Below are 9091 nucleotides of genomic sequence, written 5' to 3'. Positions count from 1 at the left end.
GGATATTCAATTAATTTTGAATGTCAGGGCTCCATGGAAAGTAGTTATTCTATGCATTTGGGACATACACTAAAACAACACAAACAAAAAACATCTCATTGTTTATTTGGCATTCAATTTAGCTAGGTGTTCTATATTCTTATTTGTTAAATCTGGCACACTGTTGAGGTTACTAGCATGCATCACCAAGTAATAAATACAAAATTGCAAAATGTAACATGAGAAAGACAGTCCAGGGCATGAACGGGAATCGGGCCTAATTTGCATTTTGGCAAACTGAAGCTCAGCCCAAATTAATCATAAGTGGAAAAGTAAAACTTGCTGGGAAGCTAATGGATATACAGCAACCAGTCCAGAGATCGTAACCACAATGTTTGTCAAGATTAATTAGGATTAATGAAGATAGCTACAGTCTTCATTTGCCATTAAAATCTCCATCATAAAAGAGGTAAATAGCAGCAAATTAAGAGTCAGGTGTAGTTATACTACATCAGTTGAAATAAAACAATTGGATATTTCTGTTTTAACATGTCAGATGTAGAAGACACACCTTAATGATCATAGCAATTGGAGAGTTTTCAGTGGGGATTTTAGGAAATGCATTTATTGGATTGGTAAACTGCATGGACTGATCAAGAATAAGAAGATTGCTCCATTGATTTAATCCTCACATGTTGGCCATATCCAGGATTTTTCTATTGTGTATAATACTTTTAGATTGTTTTGTATTGATCCTGCATCCAGATGTCTATGCCACTGGTAAACAATGAGAATCATTGGACTTCTTCTGGACATTAACCAACCATGTAAGCGTCTGGTTTGCCACCTGCCTCAGCATTTTCTATTTCCTCAAGATAGCTAATTTCTTCCATCCTCTTTTCCCTCTGGATGAAGTGGAGAATTGACAGAGTGATTCCTGGGATCCTGCTGGTGTGCTTGGCGTTCTCTGTGTTTATTAGCCTTCCTGTCACTGAGAATTTGAATGATGATTTCAGGCTTTGTGTCAAGTCCAAGCAGAAAACAAACTTAACTTTGAGATGCAGAGAAAATAAAGCTCAATATGCTTCCATCAAGGTATACCTGAACGTGTTGACGCTGTTCCCCTTTTTTGTGTCCCTGATTTCATTTCTCCTCCTGATTCTCTCCCTTTGGAGACACATCAAGCAGATGCAGCTCATTGCTACAGGGGCCAGAGACCCCAGCACAGATGCCCACATTGGGAGCCATGAAAGCTGTCATCTCCTTCCTCCTACTTTTCATTGCCTACTATTTGTCCTTTCTTGTAGCCACCTCCAGTTACTTCATGCCAGAGACTGAACTAGCTGTGATAATTGGTGAGTTGATAGCTCTAATCTATCCCTCAAGCCATTCATTTATATTAATTCTGGGGAACAATAAACTAAGACAAGCATCTCTAAGGGTGCTACTTAAAGTAACACATGCACTAAAAAAAAGAAATGTCTAACACCATTAACAGATCTGAAGACAAATTATCATTTTCTATGACAAAGGAAGACAAAATATGTATTAATTATCTTCAGTTCTTACATTCATGTTGGTTCATATAGTTTATTACATTAAAATATATTTAGTATATTTATAACATAGGAACTCTTATGTAGAGCTTATTTTGCCTCTTTATCTCTCTTTCCCTTTTTGTCTCTCTTCTCTCTTTCCCATGAGAGTTTTTTGTTAAACATGTTTTAAAACAAACTGTGAGAGAAGAGAGTATTTTCATAGTTAGTTCTAAATCATTTCTCTAGATGCAAAATGTATAGCTAATTCAGAACATCTGTAATAGCATCTTGCTCTTATTTACATCCCTATGAAAAGCAGTTGGCTCATCCTCATGGTCCTGGCTAGATTCTTCTTCTCAGATCGTTCAAAAAGCTCCACCTTTGCAAAATATAGAGTTACAGTTCTTAATAAATGCTATGCAATTCTATGAACATAGCAGAAATTAATACTGACTATACTCACAAAACAAATTGTGATTTAAATAAATATTGTAACAGCAAATTCAAAAATTATTTTAGGATCATAGATCAGTAAAACAAGATACTTTATACGTGTGAGAGGACAGTTTATATAAAAGTTTCTGTAAAATAAGGATGGCTAAACAAGAAGCCTTACTGAAGGATATTTCTTACAAAAAAGACATGTGTAAATTTGCTTTTACCAAACTAGGACTGCACCAGGCATTGGTGTCATGACACCCTGATAAGAAGAGACCTTCCATCAGAAACTTACGTTTTGAGATGTTAAAATGTCAAAACTGTCAAAGAAGACATTGATTCAATACAGATCATCATCTCTATACACCAGGAGGATATTATTCGAATTATACATAAGTCATTCATGAGATATCTTTTTCCGGAAATTCCATCAATAGCACATCATTTATGTTGTGGCAAAGATATTTGAATTATTAACCAGCTGAGAGGAGCCATGGACTTTCTGTGCAGACGATAAAATGTTATAAATATCTGATCAATAACTTGGTAAAATAAAAATTACTTTTACACTTCATATGTTAAATTTCATATGTTAATTTTCTTCTCTGAATCTGACAGTGCAGAAGATACACATTAAGCTGATAAGTTTTGCATAGATTTACTAAGTGCTTTATAAGTTAAAAAAAAAAATTATGCGCACAAGCTAAAACTTACATTCTTTTTAATAGTGCCTTAAAGAATACCTGTCCCTGCCCCCCAGCTAAGCAGAGGCCCGATTATGTAGATTTATTAGGTATGGGAACAAAAGAACCATAAGGGCTAAAGGGAATCTTAAAAGTTCCATGTTTAATGTCTTCACATTGTGGATTCTAAGAACTTGATCATCTACATACATTACAAACATAGCACCTCAACATTCAATTTCTCTGTAGACGTCAGTCAGGCGAAGGCCACCGAGGTAGAAACAGAAGCCGTATTAGGGACCTCTTACTGTACATAATTCTGATGGGCAAATCAGTATAAAAGTGATGTAGCCAAGTTAAGTGGTTTATCTTCTGAGATTCTATCAATTCTGAGAAATCATGCAAAAATGATAATCTCTCAAGGCCGAAAGAAGTATTTGTACTGTTTCTTTGACTCCCACTGTTTGAAGTAGAGTTTTCTGGCTTTCTGTAAGAGAATGTAGTGAAGGGGTTACAGAGAGTGCAAGCAGATTTCTTTCCCTTTTTAATCCTTTTTTAATAGATACATATTCACTCACACATCAAATGTCTGAGTGTTAGGCACCAGACTGAGTGCTCAAACTACAGATGACATAGGCAATATGTAAATGATGATTGTGGCTGTGCTCTAATAAAACTTTATTTACAAAAAAAAAATACAGATGAAACATGACAAAGTCCATGCTTTTATGCACAGCCATGGAAAACATTGTGGGAGACAAAATGATCAGCAAAACCAGGAAATAGTTACAAGTCATGACTAATGCAACTGAAAAAACTGGAAATGAGGGACAGCTTTATACAGTGTAGCCTAGATAGACCTACCTAAGAAAGTGAGATTTCAAGCTTAGACTTGAATCACAAATATAATCCAGCTGTGCAATATTATGGACAAATAATATTCCCGAAATGTGGCAAAGCAAGTACCAGTACCCTGAGGAGTAACTGTTTGAGGAATAAGATCTGAATGATCAAAGCACGGTGAGCAAAAGGTGACTGGCAAGATCATGAAAGGCCTTATAGGTCATGAGAGGGAATTTAGATTTAAGTTCAACTGGAAGACATTAAAGGAATTGAAGCTATGTGTATCAGTTTAATTCATATGTAATTAAAGTCCACTCTGGTTATAAGAATAGATATTCTGTTTCCAGATCTTAGCTAAGATCTGGAAACAGCCCAAGTGTCCACCAGTAGACGAAGGGATAAAAAAGCTGTGGTACATATACACCATGGAGTACTATGCAGCGGTAAGAAAGAAAGATCTCTTATCCTTTGAGACGACATGGAGGGACCTGGAAAGTATTATCCTAAGTGAAAGAAGCCAAGCAGAAAAAGACAAATACCACATGATCTCACTTATATATGGAATATAATGAACATAACAGTCTGAGGAATACAGTAGACCCAGACACATGGAAGTAGGGCACAGACTGACATCCCTCAGAAGAGGGGATGGGGGGTGGGAGGGTGGGAAGAGATAAACCACAGAACTTATATGCATGTATGCATGACCAATGGACATGGACACTAAGCCGGGCACAGGGTGGGGGGGGTGCCAATGGGGTAAAAAGGTAAAATATCTGTAACAAAAAAAATAAATAAAAACTCATAAAAAAAAAATTAAAAAAAGAATAGATATTCTATGCGTTGGACGTGGGGGGAATTATAGGTAAGGGGACTATCTGGTACATTGTTATAGTTAGTAGTTTGTATGAGAAATCACAGTGCTCAGATTTGGATTGTGGCAATAGAATTAGGTAATTTTTTAATGAATGAATTCTATATGTTGTATGGGTAAAACTCATAGGTCTTATTACTTGATTAGGTGAAGGGAGGAAATTAAAGAAAAAAGAGACTTAAAAAATGTTTACATTGTTTTTACTTTAAAAATTGGAGGTACATTGTTGCCTAAGATCGAGGAGGAGATATTAAGGGGTGGGAGAATAGAAATCCAAAATTCTATTCTTTTACATATGTGTTTGAGAGATCATATGAAATAAACAAGAGAAATGTCAAATAGATCATTGTAATGATCTGTAACTAAATATAGAGAAAGAGATATAAATTTGGAAGTCATCAACATATACATTGGATGATCTAAAAACTATACAGAAAAAAAATGACACTAGAACTGAGCCCTGAAATATTCAAATCTTTAGAGGTAAAAATGAGGAGAAAGTATCAGCAAAAGGACACAAGAAGAGCTCCCAGGACGATAAGAATAAAGCGAGGGAGTGTGGTTTCATGGGAATGAGAGGCGGCATTGTGTTATGAGGAGAGGCAAGAGCAGCTTTCCAGGCTGCTGAGAAAAAAAACAATCAAACTGATGTAGCAAAATAACCAATGGATTTGGCAACATGGATATATAGACAGACTTCAACCTAAGATGCTTAACTTTTACTTTACAATAGTGTGGAGCAATATGCACTCAGCAGAGATTATACTCCCAATTTTAATTTTCGATTTTTTTCATGGCTTGTGATAGGTGGTACGATAGTCTCTTATGATGCTGGTAGCGCAGCGGGCCGCAGTTCTCGGTCAGCCACATGTTCATGAGGGTAAACAACTGATGCTCTACAGCAGACTAGGTTGCCTGTGGTTATTGGGTATGTGTTTTTTGGGTATTGTGTTTTTGCATCCCATTATGTCTACAAAATGTCCATCTGTGTCCCCTATTTCTGGTGAGAAGAAAAAGAAGAAGAAGGCAATTACTCTTGAAATGAAACTCAAGATAATTGCCCAACTATAGGCTAATAAAAGTGTTCTGAGCACATTTAAGACAAGCTACGCTATGACGTTTGGTACGTTAGGGTATTAAACGCATTTCAACTGAATGGTATTTTCAGCTATGGTGGGTTTATCAGGACGTAACCACCTTGTAAATAGAGAAACATCTCTAAGTGGTGACCCTAACAAAAGCAATGTTAGCAAACTGTAGGGGTAGAAGCTAGGTTCAGTGGGGAAGGTTAAGGAGGGAATAAAATGTAAGAAGGCAGAGACATGGTGAAAATATTATATATAATGAAGTTTTGTTATTAAGGAGAGTAGAAAATGGGTCATGACAACAAGGCAAAATTCCAGAGTTTTCATTGGTTCTGTTTTTAAATTGGATGACGGGTAGTAATTGCTGAAACCATTACATTAAAATTGTGTCTCTGACATAAAAAGATTGAACCCTGAGACCTGAAACAGGGATATTTAGGTGAATGAAGCTGAAAATTTGGAGCCCCCAGATTTTGTAGGACCTGGGGATTGCAGGACCACCAGGGGCAGACTCCTACCCTTTACAAGAGCAGAAGAACCTCTCCACCCCCAGAAACTATTCAGTTATTCATCTGAGGCAGGTTAACATTTGTTCTCCTCAAGATATGCCCTCCCATACCTCATTGCTTCAGGACAAGTTTCCAGCATAGCCCAATCAGGTATAAATATTGCTCTGTTCCAAAAGAAAATAACTTCATGCTAATTTTAGCACATATTGTTAACACATCAGTGGGAATAAGAGAACATGCTGGAAATGGGTCTTAAGGGTAGGGGATCTAGGAGTTCTCATAATTTAGGTTGGATATGGAGAATATATTGACATGCAGGCCCTCAATAATGACTCCAGGGACTCTATTTTGGCAAGGGCAAATAAATCCAGTCTTACTATTCTGTTGGGAAGCTTGGACACATGGTGGTGTAGTATATAAGGTGGAGTTGTTGCTATTTCCTTGACATAATATTAAGAAGGATCAGAAAGTTCAGGGAGACAATAGTGTCAGAAAGGATTGACTGCATAAGACCCAAGAACCTGATATCATGGTAATTAGCTAATTATTAATAATAGGAAAGGAACAAAGGGAAGGCCAGACATTATTAGGCATCTTCTCTGCAAAACACTGGGGAAAGGGGACTGGACAAAGGGAAAATAGAATCATGCCCAGTAAAGTTGGGGTGACTAGAGAAGATGATTGCTGTCAGTCACACCTGGGAACAGAGGTCTTTGACTAGAATGGGCGTGGCTACTGCAAGTGCATAAAAATTTGGGATATATAGTCCCCTGAATAAAGAAGATTGCTCTCTAGGTTCCTCTTGCCACCCTTGGCTCATGGCTCATGCTCGGCTTCCTGGCATTCTCCCATGTGGCCCACAGCCCTGGCAGACCCCACACACCATGGACTAATGACTGTAACTATCCTGATGCTGAACTGGACCTGGCTCCGAGATGAAAAGGAAACTCTGGACATTGGCTCTGATTTTAGCTCTACTGAAACCCCGACTACACTTCTTCTATGACTGGACTAAGGGAAATGGGACTCTAGAAACCCAGGGATTTAATTCCATGCAAATAAAAATCACTGGTTCTCCCACACGAGTATCCAAAAAATACTTTTTCTCAGGATATCCATCATAAGAAGTCCACCCCCAGCAGCACCCAGTGGGGGGAGATGAGCCCCCCCCACTTCATCCAATATCAAACACACCACCTAACTATGTTTCCCAGAAATACAGAAAGAGAAAGCTAGACATGGGGGTTGGTTCCACATTGTGAAGGATGCTGTGAAAGGCAAACTGACTTGTACTTTATTCTACAGCCCACAAAGAGATTTTTGGACAGGAGGGGTAGCATGATCATTTCTTTGCAAACACGTCAGGCTGAGATATAAATTGATCAATATAAAATTTTGTCTTAGAGGAAAGATACCTCTTTTTTTTTATCTTCACCCGAGGACATTTTTGCATTTTATCTTCAGATAGAGCGGGAGGGAGAGAGGGAAGAAGATAGAGAGAAACATCGATGTGAGAGAGACACATCGAGTGGCTGCCACCCACATGACCCCAGCCAGGGCCGGGGACAAACTGCAACTGAGGTACGTGCCCTTAGCGGGAACAGAACCCAGGTCTCTCTTGTCCGCGGGCCAATGCTCCAACTGCTGACCCAAACCGGCCAGGGCGAAAGATGCCTCTTCACTAAGAGATTTATTTTATTGTGAGCAAACTGGAAATTTTGTCTGGAAGGCTGGGAGATGGCTTTATTGGATGATATAAAGAAAGAAGAAATGGGGAACAGAGCTCTGAGATAAGATAACATTGCTGGCCATGCCGTTTTTTAACCAGAAAAGCCAAGTGTTGCTATCTCTGTCTGAAAATAAAGCATGAAAGTGTTTCATTTATGAATGTCCTTGACTATGCACTAGGTTTATATTATGCAAAATGTGTTGATAAGAATAAGAGACCATGAGCTTTGCTGTCCAGTGTTTTGATTGAATTGATAGTAACCCATTATCTAGTAAATTATTGTCACTTATCTGTAATGTTTAGTGTTATTATGAGGTTTGTTTGTTGTTGTTTTTTAACCTTTTCTATGTTTTTGATAATAATGGAAATATTAAATTTTGATAATGAAAGGTGGGAAGGATCACAAATGGGGCTCCTATCCTGTTTGTATGGTAAAGAGAATGTTGCTAATTTCTTCTTGATTGCTCACCTGGGCCATTTTCAAATGTTTCTACCTCCAGGTTTATATATCTTTATACATTTCACTGTGAAATGTACCCAAGTCCATCCACAGAATGGTGACATTATTTCAGAAACTAGAGAGAAAGTCAATGATGGTGCAGGGAAAGCCAGAACAACCAGGGACTAATTCTGCTTTCAAGGTAAAGGCCTGTTCTCAATCTGATTCCAGAATTGCACCTAGCAGTCAAAGTAGGTATAAAGAGTATTAAACATGTTTAATTTCTGTTTCTGTTAACCTGTAAATTCTTCATTAATACTAATCTAAAAGCCAACTATTTATATCCTTGATAGAAATGTCCATGAGAGCCTTCTTTCTTATCCTCACCTGATTTCGTTGTCAATCTTCTTGGGCTGCCAGTGTTCACATATGTGACTCCCCATATGTATAACCAAATTTGGACACTCAGAGAAACAAAGAGCTTCCAGGTTAGACACAATTCCTGGCCTTATTGTTTCGGGCTCACCAGCTAAGGGATGTGTCACACCTTAGCATTCTAAGGTACTGGGGTTAATACTTCAACATGTAAATTTCTGGGAGACATAACAACTATTAACACTCGCTCTCCTTTACTCCTTCCCTGGTTCTGGAAGATTTTACTTCACACCTATTTCTACAAATGCGTATATGCAAAAGAAATAAGTTTAGTCAACTTGTTTGAACTAAATACAGTGTATGAGGTATCTCCACATGTCTCTAAACCAAGGGGAAGCTTGTCTAATTGCCAGCTGAATGATGAGTCTATCTCCAGTAGGCATGCCAAGGGCAAGCAGATCCTGGAGACCCTCCTAAATCCCACACATAAACAGAAGTGTAATAACGTGGCACACATGCATTGAAAGACTGCCAGAGATCAAGGGAGTTTAAAGGTCCTTTTCTCTGTGTTTGGGCTGAGAAAAGGGTGTGTGTGTATT

General features: G+C 38.1%; 1 pseudogene; it reads left to right on the top strand.

The window, feature by feature from the left end:
• The window catches only part of LOC118623338, a 2100-nt pseudogene extending 635 nt beyond the window's left edge, over positions 1 to 1465 (top strand).
• Positions 1466 to 9091: the final 7626 nt, after the last annotated feature.

This window comes from Molossus molossus, unplaced genomic scaffold, assembly GCF_014108415.1.
Source record: "Molossus molossus isolate mMolMol1 unplaced genomic scaffold, mMolMol1.p scaffold_m16_p_10, whole genome shotgun sequence".
Lineage (NCBI taxonomy): Eukaryota > Metazoa > Chordata > Mammalia > Chiroptera > Molossidae > Molossus > Molossus molossus.
This window is presented reverse-complemented; position numbering and strand designations above follow the sequence as displayed.